This window comes from Petromyzon marinus, chromosome 82 (genome assembly GCF_048934315.1).
Source record: "Petromyzon marinus isolate PM22_M1 ecotype Great Lakes invasive population chromosome 82, UKy_Petmar_22M1.pri1.0, whole genome shotgun sequence".
NCBI lineage: Eukaryota > Metazoa > Chordata > Hyperoartia > Petromyzontiformes > Petromyzontidae > Petromyzon > Petromyzon marinus.
In genome coordinates this window covers 4,664,158-4,679,351 of record NC_133747.1, presented here as the reverse complement: position 1 = coordinate 4,679,351, position 15,194 = coordinate 4,664,158, and the positions used below count along the sequence as shown (strand labels likewise).

Genomic DNA, 15,194 nt, shown 5'->3' with positions numbered 1-15,194 from the left:
TAGTGATGGTCCCCTCTCTCCTAGTGATGGTCCCCACTACCCTAGTGATGGTCCCCACTACCCTGGTGATGGTCCCCACTACCCCTAGTGATGGTCCCCGCTACCCCAGTGATGGTCCCCGCTACCCTAGTGATGGTCCCCACTACCCTAGTGATGGTCTCCACTACCCTAGTGATAGTCCCCACTACCCTAGTGATGGTCCCCACTACCCCAGTGATGGTCCCCACTACCCCAGTGATGGTCCCCACTACCCTAGTGATGGTCCCCGCTACCCTGGTGATGGTCCCCGCTACCCTAGTGATGGTCCCCACTACCCTAGTGATGGTCCCCACTACCCCAGCGATGGCCCCACTACCCTAGTGATGGTCCCCACTACCCTGGTGATGGTCCCCACTACCCTGGTGATGGTCCCCACTACCCAAGTGATGGTCCCCACTACCCCTAGTGATGGTCCCCACTACCCCTAGTGATGGTCCCCACTACCCCAGTGATGGTCCCCACTACCCTAGTGATGGTCCCCACTACCCTAGTGATGGTCCCCTCTCTCCTGGTGATGGTCTCCGCTACCCCGGTGATGGTCCCCACTACCCTAGTGATGGTCCCCACTACCCCGGTGATGGTCCCCACTACCCTAGTGATGGTCCCCACTACCCTAGTGATGGTCCCCACTACCCTAGTGATGGTCCCCACTACCCTAGTGATGGTCCCCGCTACCCCGGTGATGGTCCCCGCTACCCCGGTGATGGTCCCCTCTCTCCTGGTGATGGTCCCCTCTCTCCTGGTAATGGTCCCCGCTACCCCGGTGATGGTCCCCGCTACCCTGGTGATGGTCCCCTCTCTCCTCGTGATGGTCCCCACTACCCTAGTGATGGTCCCCACTACCCTAGTGATGGTCCCCACTACCCTAGTGATGGTCCCCACTAGCCTAGTGATGGTCCCCACTAACCCTAGTGATGGTCCCCACTACCCTAGTGATGGTCCCCGCTACCCTGGTGATGGTCCCCACTACCCTAGTGATGGTCCCCGCTACCCCGGTGATGGTCCCCACTACCCTAGTGATGGTACCCACTACCCTAGTGATGGTCCCTGCTACCCTAGTGATGGTCCCCGATACCCTAGTGATGGTCCCCACTACCCTAGTGATGGTCCCCTCTCTCCTGGTGATGGTCCCCGCTACCCCGGTGATGGTCCCCACTACCCCGGTGATGGTCCCCACTACCCTAGTGATGGTCCCCACTACCCTAGTGATGGTCCCCACTACCCCGGTGATGGTCCCCACTACCCTAGTAATGGTCCCCGCTACCCCGGTGATGGTCCCCACTACCCCGGTGATGGTCCCTTCTCTCCTGCTAATGGTCCCCACTACCCCTAGTGATGGTCCCCAGTACCCTAGTGATGGTCCCCACTACCCTAGTGATGGTCCCCACTACCCCAGTGATGGTCTCCGCTACCCCGGTGATGGTCCCCTCTACCCTAGTGATGGTCCCCTCTCTCCTGGTGATGATCCCCTCTCTCCTGGTAATGGTCCCCGCTACCCTGGTGATGGTCCCCTCTACCCTAGTGATGGTCCCCACTACCCCAGTGATGGTCTCCACTACCCTAGTGATGGTCCCCGCTACCCTAGTGATGGTCCCCACTACCCCTAGTGATGGTCCCCTCTCTCCTGGTGATGGTCCCCACTACCCTATTGATGGTCCCCACTACCCTAGTGATGGTCCCCTCTCTCCTGGTAATGGTCCCCACTACCCTAGTGATGGTCCCCACTACCCTAGTGATGGTCCCCACTACCCCTAGTGATGGTCCCTACTACCCTGGTGATGGTCCCCGCTACCCTGGTGATGGTCCCCACTACCCTAGTGATGGTCCCCACTACCCTAGTGATGATCCCCACTAACCCTAATGATGGTCCCCACTACCCTAGTGATGATCCCCACTACCCCTAGTGATGGTCCCCGCTACCCTGGTGATGGTCCCCACTACCCTAGTGATGGTCCCCACTACCCCGGTGATGGTCCCCACTACCCCGGTGATGGTCCCCACTACCCCGGTGATGGTCCCCACTACCCTAGTGATGGTCCCCACTACCCTAGTGATGGTCCCCACTACCCCGGTGATGGTCCCCACTACCCTAGTAATGGTCCCCGCTACCCCGGTGATGGTCCCCACTACCCCGGTGATGGTCCCTTCTCTCCTGCTAATGGTCCCCACTACCCCTAGTGATGGTCCCCAGTACCCTAGTGATGGTCCCCACTACCCTAGTGATGGTCCCCACTACCCCAGTGATGGTCTCCGCTACCCCGGTGATGGTCCCCTCTACCCTAGTTATGGTCCCTTCTCTCCTGGTGATGATCCCCTCTCTCCTGGTAATGGTCCCCGCTACCCTGGTGATGGTCCCCTCTACCCTAGTGATGGTCTCCACTACCCTAGTGATGGTCCCCGCTACCCTAGTGATGGTCCCCACTACCCCTAGTGATGGTCCCCTCTCTCCTGGTGATGGTCCCCACTACCCTATTGATGGTCCCCACTACCCTAGTGATGGTCCCCTCTCTCCTGGTAATGGTCCCCACTACCCTAGTGATGGTCCCCACTACCCTAGTGATGGTCCCCACTACCCCTAGTGATGGTCCCCACTACCCTGGTGATGGTCCCCGCTACCCTGGTGATGGTCCCCACTACCCTAGTGATGGTCCCCACTACCCTAGTGATGATCCCCACTAACCCTAATGATGGTCCCCACTACCCTGGTGATGATCCCCGCTACCCCGGTGATGGTCCCCACTACCCTAGTGATGGTCCCCGCTACCCTGGTGATGGTCCCCACTACCCTAGTGATGGTCCCCAACTACCCTAGTGATGGTCTCCACTACCCTAGTGATGGTCCCCACTACCCTAGTGATGGTCCCCACTACCCCGGTGATGGTCCCCACTACCCCAGTGATAGTCCCCACTACCCCTATTGATGGTCCCCGCTACCCTGGTGATGGTCCCCACTACCCTAGTGATGGTCCCCCACTACCCTAGTGATGGTCCCCGCTACCCTAGTGATGGTCCCCACTACCCCTGGTGATGGTCCCCACTACCCCGGTGATGGTCCCCACTACCCTAGTGATGGTCCCCGCTACCCTAGTGATGGTCCCCGCTACCCTAGTGATGGTCCCCACTACCCTAGTGATGGTCCCCACTACCCCTAGTGATGGTCTCCGCTACCCTAGTGATGGTCCCCGCTACCCCAGTGATGGTCCCCACTACCCCGGTGATGGTCCCCACTACCCTAGTGATGGTCCCCACTACCCTAGTGATGGTCCCCACTACCCTAGTGATGGTCCCCACTACCCTAGTGATGGTCCCCGCTACCCTAGTGATGGTCCCCGCTACCCTAGTGATGGTCCCCACTACCCTCGTGATGGTCCCCACTACCCTAGTGATGGTCCCCACTACCCCGGTGATGGTCCCCACTACCCCGGTGATGGTCCCCACTACCCTAGTGATGGTCCCCACTACCCTAGTGATGGTCCCCACTAACCCTAGTGATGGTCCCCACTACCCCGGTGATGGTCCCTACTACCCTAGTGATGGTCCCCACTACCCTAGTGATGGTCCCCACTACCCTAGTGATGGTCCCCACTACCCCAGTGATGGTCCCCACTACCCTAGTGATGGTCCCCACTACCCTAGTGATGGTCCCCTCTCTCCTGGTGATGGTCCCCACTACCCTAGTGATGGTCCCCTCTCTCCTGGTAATGGTCCCCACTACCCCGGTGATGGTCCCCTCTCTCCTGGTGATGGTCCCCGCTACCCCGGTGATGGTCCCCTCTCTCCTGGTAATGGTCCCCGCTACCCTGGTGATGGTCCCCTCTCTCCTGGTGATGGTCCCCGATCCGCCCCAGGGACTGGATGCGGTCAGCAAGTTCCAATGCAGAGTTCACTCCAGCCAGCACGTGGCTACAGGGGGAGAGAGGGGTGAGATCTGTGAGTACCTGTGGGTACCTGTGGGTACCTGTGAGTCTCTGTGAGTCTCTGTGAGTCTCTGTGGGTCTCTGTGGGTCTCAGTGAGTCTCTGTGGGTCTCTGTGTGTCTCTGTGGGTCTCAGTGAGTCTCTGTGAGTCTCTGTGGGTCTCTGTGAGTCTCTGTGAGATCTGTGTCTCTGTGGGTTTCTGTGGGTACCTGTGAGTCTCTGTGAGTCTCTGTGGGTCTCTGTGAGTCTCTGTGGGTCTCTGTGAGTCTCTGTGAGATCTGTGTCTCTGTGAGTCTCTGTGGGTCTCTATGAGTCTCTGTGGGTCTCTGTGAGTCTCTGTGAGTCTCTGTGGGTCTCTGTGAATCTCTGTGGGTCTCTGTGAGATCTGTGTCTCTGTGGGTTTCTGTGGGTACCTGTGAGTCTCTGTGAGTCTGTGTGGGTCTCTGTGAGTCTCTGTGAGTCTCAGCGAGTCTCTGAGGGTCTCTGTGAGTCTCTGTGAGTCTCTGTGAGTCTCTGTGAGGCTCTGTGAGTCTCTGTGGGTCTCTGTGGGTCTCTGTGAGTCTCTGTGGGTCTCTGTGAGTCTCTGTGAGTCTCTGTGAGTCTTTGTGGGTTTCTGTGAGATCTGTGAGTCTCTGTGGGTACCTGTGAGTCTCTGTTAGTCTCTGTGAGTCTCTGTGGGTACCTGTGAGTCTGTGAGTCTCTATGAGGCTCTGTGGGTCTCTGTGGGTCTCTGTGAGTCTCTGTGAGATCTGTGGGTCTCTGTGGGTCTCTGTGAGTCTCTGTGGGTTTCTGTGAGATCTGTGAGTCTCTGTGTGAGTCTCTGTGAGTCTCTGTGGGTCTCTGTGGGTCTCTGTAAGATTTGTGAGTCGCTGTGTGAGTATCTGTGGGTCTCTTGTGGGTCTCTGTGAGATCTGTAAGTACCTGTGGGTGCCTGTGAGTCTCTGTTGGTCTCTGTGAGTCTGTGTGGGTCTCTGTGTGGGTCTCTGTGAGTCTCTGTGGGTCTCTGTGGGTCTCTGTGGGTCTCTGTGAGTCTCTGTGGGTCTCTGTGAGTCTCTGTGAGTCTCTGTGGGTCTCTGTGAGTCTCTGTGGGTCTCTGTGAGTCTCTGTGGGTCTCTGTGAGTCTCTGTGAGTCTCTGTGAGTCTCTGTGGGTCTCTGTGGGTCTCTGTGGGTCTCTGTGAGTCTCTGTGGGTCTCTGTGGGTCTCTGTGGGTGTCTCTGTGGGTCTCTGTGAGTCTCTGTGGGTCTCTGTAGGTCTTACCACCACGACCACCGCCATCACCATCACCACCACCACCACGACCACCACCATCACCACCACCATCACCACCACCATCACCACCATCACCACCACCACCATCACCACCACCATCACCACCACCACCACCACCACCATCACCACCACCATCACCACCACCATCACCACCATCACCACCATCACCACCACCACCATCCCCACCACCATCACCACCATCACCACCACCACCATCACCACCATCACCACCACCATCACCACCACCATCATCACCACCACCACCACCATCACCACCACCACCATCACCACCACCACCACCGCCATCACCATCACCACCACCACCACCACCATCACCACCATCACCACCACCACCACCATCACCACCACCATCACCACCATCACCACCATCACCACCACCATCACCACCACCACCATCACCACCACCATCACCACCACCACCATCACCACCACCACCACCACCATCACCACCATCACCACCATCATCACCATCATCACCACCACCACCACCGCCATCACCATCACCACCATCACCACCATCACCACCACCACCATCACCACCACCACCACCATCACCATCACCACCACCACCATCACCACCACCACCATCACCACCACCATCATCACCATCACCATCACCACCACCACCACCATCACCACCATCACCACCACTATCACCACCATCACCACCATCACCACCACCATCACCACCATCACCACCATCACCACCACCACCATCCCCACCACCATCACCACCATCACCACCACCACCATCACCACCATCACCACCACCATCACCACCACCATCATCACCACCACCACCACCATCACCACCACCACCATCACCACCACCACCACCGCCATCACCATCACCACCACCACCACCACCATCACCACCATCACCACCACCACCACCATCACCACCACCATCACCACCATCACCACCATCACCACCACCATCACCACCACCACCATCACCACCACCATCACCACCACCACCATCACCACCACCACCACCACCATCACCACCATCACCACCACCACCACCACCATCACCACCACCATCACCACCACCATCACCATCACCACCACCACCATCACCACCACCACCATCACCACCACCATCACCACCATCACCACCACCACCACCATCACCACCACCACCATCACCACCATCACCACCACCATCACCACCACCACCACCACCACCACCATCACCACCACCACCATCACCACCATCACCACCACCACCATCACCACCACCACCACCACCACCACCATCACCACCACCACCATCACCACCATCACCACCATCACCATCACGACCACCACCATCACCACCATCACCACCATCACCACCACCACCATCACCATCACCACCACCACCACCATCACCACCATCACCACCATCACCACCACCACCATCACCACCATCACCACCACCACCACCATCACCACCACCACCACCATCACCATCACCACCACCACCACCATCACCATCACCACCACCATCACCACCATCACCATCACCACCATCACCACCACCACCATCACCACCACCACCACCATCACCATCACCACCACCATCACCACCATCACCACCACCATCACCACCATCACCACCACCACCATCACCACCACCACCATCACCACCACCACCACCACCATCACCACCACCATCATCACCACCACCATCACCGTAATGTGATGTCTGCTCGTGTCCCCAGGCTACGTAAGTCATCAGCGGCCTCCGCGAGCTTGTCCCGCCGCTCCTGCTCCACCACCACCGCCTCGTGATGGAGCCGGAGCAGACCCTGCACCTCGGCCTCGAGTGGGTAAACAACACCAACAACATCAACAACAACAACACCAACAACACCAACAACAACATCAACAACATCAACAACAATAACAACATCAACAACATCAACAACATCAACAACAACAACAACATCAACAACAACACAACAACAACAACATCAACAACAACAACATCAACAACAACAACATCAACAACAACACAACAACAACATCAACAACAGTTATATCATCAACAAAAACAATATCAATAACAACACAAAGACACACACAGACACACACACACAGACACACACACACAGACACACACAGACACACACACAGACACACACACACACACAGACACACACACACAGACACACACACACACACACAGACACACACACACACACAGACACACACACACAGACACACACACAGACACACAGACACACACACACACACACAGACACACACAGACACACACACAGACACACACACACAGACACACACACACAGACACACACACACAGACACACGCAGACACAGACACACATACACACACATACACACAGACACACACACAGACACACTCACACAGACACACGCAGACACAGACACACACACAGACACACACAGACACACACACAGACACACACACAGACACATAGACAGAGTGAGTGAGTGAGTGTATGAGTGAGTGAGTGTATGAGTGTATGAGTGAGTGAATGAGTGTATGAGTGAGTGAGTGTATGAGTGAATGAGTGGGTGGGTGAGTGAGTGGGTGAGTGGGTGGGTGAGTGAGTGAGTGGTGAGTGGGTGAGTGAGTGAATGAGTGAGTGAATGAATGAGTGAGTGTGTGAGTGAGTGTATGAGTGAGTGAATGAGTGAATGAGTGAGTGAGTGTATGAGTGAGTGAATGAGTGAATGAGTGAGTGAGTGAGTGTATGAGTGAGTGAATGAGTGAATGAGTGAGTGAGTGAGTGTATGAGTGAGTGAATGAGTGAGTGAGTGAATGAGTGAGTGAATGAGTGAGTGAATGAGTGTATGAGTGAGTGTGTGACTGAGAGAGTGAATGAGTGAGTGAATGAGTGAGTGTAGGAGTGAATGAGTGAGTGAATGAATGAGTGAGTGAGTGAGTGAATGAGTGAATGAGTGAGTGAATGTATGAGTGAGTGTATGAGTGAGTGTATGAGTGAGTGAGTGTATGAGTGAGTGTATGAGTGAGTGTATGACTGAGTGAATGAATGAGTGAGTGTATGAGTGAGTGAATGAGTGAGTGAATGAGTGAGTGAATGAATGTGTGAGTGAATGAGTGTATGAGTGAGTGTATGAGTGAGTGTATGACTGAGTGAGTGAATGAGTGAGTGAATGAGTGAGTGAATGAGTGAGTGAATGAATGTGTGAGTGAATGAATGAGTGAGTGTATGAGTGAGCGTATGAGTAAGTGTATGAGTGAATGAGTTAATGAGTGAGTGAGTGAATGAATGAGTGAGTGTATGAGTGAGCGTATGAGTAAGTGTATGAGTGAATGAGTGAATGAGTGAATGAGTGAGTGAGTGAGTGAATGAATGAATGAGTGAGTGAGTGAGTGGTGAGTGAGTGGTGAGTGAATGAGTGAGTGAGTGTATGAGTGAATGAATGAGTGAGTGAGTGTATGAGTGAGTGAATGAGTGTATGAGTGAGTGAATGAGTGAATGAATGAATGAGTGAGTGAATGAATGAGTGAATGAGTGAGTGTATGGGTGAATGAATGAGTGAGTGAGTGAATGAATGAATGAGTTAATGAGTGAGTGAATGAGTGAGTGAATGAATGAGTGAGTGAGTGAATGAATGAGTGAGTTAATGAATGATTGAGTGAGTGAATGAGTGAGTGAGTGTATGAGTGAGTGAATGAGTGAATGAGTGAGTGTATGAGTGAATGAGGGAATGAGTGAGTGAATGAGTGAGTGAATGAGTGAATGAGTGAATGAGTGAGTGTATGAGTGAATGAGGGAATGAGTGAGTGAATGAGTGAGTGTATGAGTGAGTGAATGAGTTAATGAGTGAGTGAATGAGTTAATGAGTGAGTGAATGAGTGAATGAGTGAGTGTATGAGTGAGTGAGTGTATGAACGAGTGAGTGTATGAGTGAGTGTATGAGTGAGTGATTGAGTGTATGAGTGATTGAGTGTATGAGTGATTGAGTGTATGAGTGAGTGAGTGTGTGAGTGACTGTGTGTGTGAGTGAGTGTATGAGTGAGTGTATGAGTGAGTGTATGAGTGAGTGTATGAGTGTATGAGTGAGTGTGTGAGTGTGTGAGTGAGTGTGTGAGTGTTTGAGTGAGTTAGTGTATGTGTGAGTGAGTGTATGAGTGTGTGAGTGTATGAGTGAATGAATGAGTGAGTGTATGAGTGAGTGAATGAGTGTATGAGTGAGTGAATGAGTGAATGAATGAATGAGTTAATGAGTGAGTGAGTTACTGTATGTGTGAGTGAGTGCATGAGTGTGTGAGTGTATGAGTGAATGAATGAGTGAGTGTATGAGTGAGTGAGTGAATGAGTGAATGAATGAATGAGTTAATGAGTGAGTGAATGAGTGAATGAGTGAGTGAATGAGTGAGTGAGTGAGTGAGTGAATGAATGAGTGAATGAGTGAGTGTATGAGTGAATGAATGAGTGAGTGAGTGAATGAATGAATGAATGAGTTAATGAGTGAGTGAATGAATTAATGAGTGAGTGAGTGAATGAATGAGTGAGTTATGAATGATTGAGTGAGTGAATGAGTGAGTGAGTGAGTGTATGAGTAGTGAGTGAATGAGTGAATGAGTGAGTGTATGAGTGAATGAGGGAATGAGTGAGTGAATGAGTGAGTGTATGAGTGAGTGAATGAGTTAATGAGTGAGTGAATGAGTTAATGAGTGAGTGAATGAGTGAGTGAATGTAATGTGTGAGTGAATGAGTGTATGAGTGAGTGTATGAGTGAGTGTATGAGAGTGAGTGAATGAGTGAGTGAATGAGGGAGGTGAGTGATGAGTGAGTGATGTGAATGAGTGAAGTGAGTGTATGAGTGAGTAGTGAGTAAGTGTAGAGTGAATGAGTGAATGAGTGAATGAGTGAGAAGTATGAGTGAATGAGGAATATGAAGTGAGTGTATGAGTGAGCTATGAGTAAGTGTTGAGTGAATGAGTGAATGAGTGAATGAGTGAAAGTGAGTGAGGTGAGTGAGTGAGTGAGTGAGTGAGTGGGTGAGTGGTGAGTGAATGAGTGAGTGAGTGTATGAGTGAATGAATGAGTGAGTGAGTGGATATGAGTGAGTGAATGAGTGTATGGGTGAGTGAATGAGTGAATGAATGAATGAGTTAATGAGTGAGTGAATGAGTGAATGAGTGAGTGAATGAGTGAGTGAATGAGTGAGTGAGTGAGTGAGTGAATGATGAGTGAATGAGTGAGTGTATGAGTGAATGAATGAAAGAAATAGTGAGTGAATGAATGAGTTAATGAGTGAGTGAATGAGTGAATGAGTGAGTGAATGAATGAGTGAGTGAGTGAATGAATGAGTGAGTTAATGAATGATTGAGTGAGTGAATGAGTGAGTGTGTGAGTGAGTGAATGAGTGAATGAGTGAATGAGTGAGTGTATGAGTGAATGAGGGAATGAGTGAGTGAATGAGTGAGTGTATGAGTGAGTGAATGAGTGAATGAGTGAGTGTATGAGTGAATGAGGGAATGAGTGAGTGAATGAGTGAGTGTATGAGTGAGTGAATGAGTTAATGAGTGAGTGAATGAGTTAATGAGTGAGTGAATGAGTGAATGAGTGAGTGTATGAGTGAGTGAGTGTATGAACGAGTGAGTGTATGAGTGAGTGTATGAGTGAGTGATTGAGTGTATGAGTGATTGAGTGTATGAGTGATTGAGTGTATGAGTGAGTGAATGTGTGAGTGACTGTGTGTGTGAGTGAGTGTATGAGTGAGTGTATGAGTGAGTGTATGAGTGAGTGTATGAGTGAGTGTATGAGTGTATGAGTGAGTGTGTGAGTGTGTGAGTGAGTGTGTGAGTGTTTGAGTGAGTTAGTGTATGTGTGAGTGAGTGTATGAGTGTGTGAGTGTATGAGTGAATGAATGAGTGAGTGTATGAGTGAGTGAATGAGTGTATGAGTGAGTGAATGAGTGAATGAATGAATGAGTTAATGAGTGAGTGAGTTACTGTATGTGTGAGTGAGTGTATGAGTGTGTGAGTGTATGAGTGAATGAATGAGTGAGTGAGTGTATGAGTGAGTGAATGAGTGAGTGAATGAGTGAATGAATGAGTTAATGAGTGAGTGAATGAGTGAATGAGTGAGTGAATGAATGAGTGAATGAGTGAGTGTATGAGTGAATGAATGAGTGAGTGAGTGAATGAATGAATGAGTTAATGAGTGAGTGAATGAGTGAGTGAATGAATGAATGAGTGAGTGAGTGAATTAATGAGTGAGTTAATGAATGATTGAGTGAGTGAATGAGTGAGTGAGTGAGTGTATGAGTGAGTGAATGAGTGAATGAGTGAATGAGTGAGTGTATGAGTGAATGAGGGAATGAGTGAGTGAATGAGTGAGTGTATGAGTGAGTGAATGAGTTAATGAGTGAGTGAATGAGTTAATGAGTGAGTGAATTGAGTGAGTGAATGAATGAATGAGTGAGTGAATGAGTGAGTGAGTGAATGAGTGAGTGAGTGAGTGTCACCTTCAGACTCTGATTCTCCAAGTTCAGTTTCACTTCCTGTTTCTCAGCTTTAACTGCACGAGCCTGGACAGACAAACACTCACCACTCACTCACCACTCACTCACCACTCACTCACCACTCACTCACCACTCACTCACTCACCCACCCACACACTCACCACTCACTCACCACTCACTCACCACTCACTCACCACTCACTCAACACTCACTCACCACTCACTCACCACTCACTCACCACTCACTCACTCACCCACACACTCACCACTTACTCACCACTCACTCACCACTCACTCACCACTCACTCACCACTCACTCACCACTCACTCACTCACTCACCACTCACCACTCACTCACTCACCACTCACTCACCACTCACTCACCACTCACTCACTCACCACTCACTCACCACTCACTCACCACTCACTCATCACTCACTCACCACTCACTCACCACTCACTCACTCACCACTCACTCACCACTCACTCACCACTCACTCACCACTCACTCACTCACCCACACACTCACCACTTACTCACCACTCACTCACCACTCACTCACCACTCACTCACCACTCACTCACTCACTCACCACTCACTCACTCACCCACCCACTCACTCACCACTCACTCACCACTCACTCACCACTCACTCACTCACCCACACACTCACCACTCACTCACCACTCACTCACCACTCACTCACCACTCACTCACTCACTCACCACTCACCACTCACTCACTCACCCACCCACTCACTCACCACTCACTCACCACTCACTCACTCACCACTCACTCACCACTCACTCACCACTCACTCACTCACCACTCACTCACCACTCACTCACCACTCACTCACCCACTCACTCACCACTCACTCACTCACTCACCACTCACTAACCACTCACTCACCACACTCACTCACCACTCACTCACCACTCACTCACCACTCACTCACTCACCCACTCACTCACCACTCACTCACCACTCACTCACCACTCACTCACTCAACACTCACTCACCACTCACTCACCACTCACTCACCACTCACTCACTCACCCACACACTCACCACTTACTCACCACTCACTCACCACTCACTCACCACTCACTCACTCACTCACCACTCACCACTCACTCACCCACCCACTCACTCACCACTCACTCACCACTCACTCACCACTCACTCACTCAACACTCACTCACCACTCACTCACCACTCACTCATCACTCACTCACCACTCACTCACCACTCACTCACTCACCACTCACTCACCACTCACTCACCACTCACTCACTCACCCACACACTCACCACTTACTCACCACTCACTCACCACTCACTCACCACTCACTCACCACTCACTCACTCACCACTCACTCACTCACCCACCCACTCACTCACCACTCACTCACCACTCACTCACCACTCACTCACTCACCACTCACTCACCACTCACTCACCACTCACTCACTCACCACTCACTCACTCACCCACACACTCACCACTCACTCACCACTCACTCACCACTCACACACTCACTCACCACTCACCACTCACTCACTCACCCACCCACTCACTCACCACTCACTCACCACTCACTCACTCACCACTCACTCACCACTCACTCACCACTCACTCACTCACCACTCACTCACCACTCACTCACCACTCACTCACCCACTCACTCACAACTCACTCACTCACTCACCACTCACTAACCACTCACTCACCACACTCACTCACCATCACACACCACTCACTCACCACTCACTCACTCACCCACACACTCACCACTCACTCACCACTCACTCACCACTCACTCACTCAACACTCACTCACCACTCACTCACCACTCACTCACCACTCACTCACTCACTCACCCACACACTCACCACTTACTCACCACTCACTCACCACTCACTCACTCACTCCCACTCACCACTCACTCACCCACCCACTCACTCAACCACTCACTCACCACTCACTCACCACTCACTCACTCACCACTCACTCACCACTCACTCACCACTCACTCACTCATCACTCACTCACCACTCACTCACCACTCACTCACTCACCACTCACTCACCACTCACTCACTCACCCACACACTCACCACTTACTCACCACTCACTCACCACTCACCACTCACTCACCTCACTCACCACTCACTCCTCACCACCCACTCACTCACCACTCACTCACCACTCACTACCACTCACTCACCACTCACTCACTCACCACTCACTCACCACTCACTCACCACTCACTCATCACTCACTCACCACTCACTCACCACTCACTCACTCACACTCACTCACCACTCACTCACCACTCACTCACTCACCCACACACTCACCACTACTCACCACTCACTCACCACTCACTCACCACTCACTCACTCACTCACCACTCACCACTCACTCACTCACCCACCCACCACTCACCACTCACTCACTCACCACTCACTCACCACTCACTCACCACTCACTCACTCACCACTCACTCACCACTCACTCACCACTCACTCACCCACTCACTCACCACTCACTCACTCACTCACACTCACTAACCACTCACTCACCACACTCACTCACCACTCACTCACCACACTCACTCACCACTCACTCACTCACTCACCACACTCACTCACCACTCACTCACCCACTCACTCACCACTCCACTCACTCACCACTCACTCACCACTCACTCACCACTCACTCACTCACTCACCCACCCACTCACTCACCCACCCACCCACTCACTCACTCACTCACCCACTCACTCACCACTCACTCACCACTCACTCACCACTCACCACTCACTCACCACTCACTCACCACTCACTCACTCACTCACCACTCACTCACCACTCACTCACTCACCACTCACTAACCACTCACTCACCACACTCACTACACTCACTCACCACACTCACTCACCACTCACTCACCACTCACTCACCACTCACTCACTCACCACTCACTCACCACTCACTCACCACTCACCACTCACTCACCACTCACTCACCACTCACTCACTCACTCACCACTCACTCACTCACCACCACTCACTCACCCACCCACTCACTCACTCACTCACCACTCACTCACCACTCAATCACCACTCACTCACCACTCACTCACCACTCACTCACTCACCACTCACTCACCACTCACTCACCACTCACTCACTCACCACTCACTCACTCACCACACACTCACCACTCACTCACCCACTCACCACTCACTCACCACTCACTCACCACTCACTCACCACTCACTCACTCACCACTCACTCACCACTCACTCACTCACTCACCACTCACTCACCACTCACTCACTCACCCACTCACTCACTCACCCACACACTCACTCACCCACTCACTCACCACTCACTCACCACTCACTCACTCACTCACCACTCACTCACCACTCACTCACCAATCACTCACCACTCACTCACTCACCACTCACT

The 15,194-nt window shown here is 52.1% G+C and overlaps 1 long non-coding RNA gene across 7 annotated transcripts; it reads right to left on the bottom strand.

The window, feature by feature from the left end:
* Window positions 1-332: 332 nt before the first annotated feature.
* Window positions 333-11,952, bottom strand: LOC142907719 (uncharacterized). Of its 7 annotated transcripts, none has more exons than XR_012931231.1 (4): window positions 11,721-11,952; window positions 6,924-7,051; window positions 2,886-3,942; window positions 333-2,842 (listed from the first exon to the last, which is right to left on the bottom strand). It is a non-coding gene; the product is annotated as an uncharacterized LOC142907719 (long non-coding RNA). The 7 variants fall into 7 exon arrangements; XR_012931232.1 differs by having other exon boundaries at window positions 333-2,698; window positions 2,995-3,942; window positions 11,721-11,949; XR_012931233.1 differs by having other exon boundaries at window positions 333-3,165; window positions 3,271-3,942; window positions 11,721-11,942.
* Between the last annotated feature and the right edge of the window lie 3,242 nt (window positions 11,953-15,194).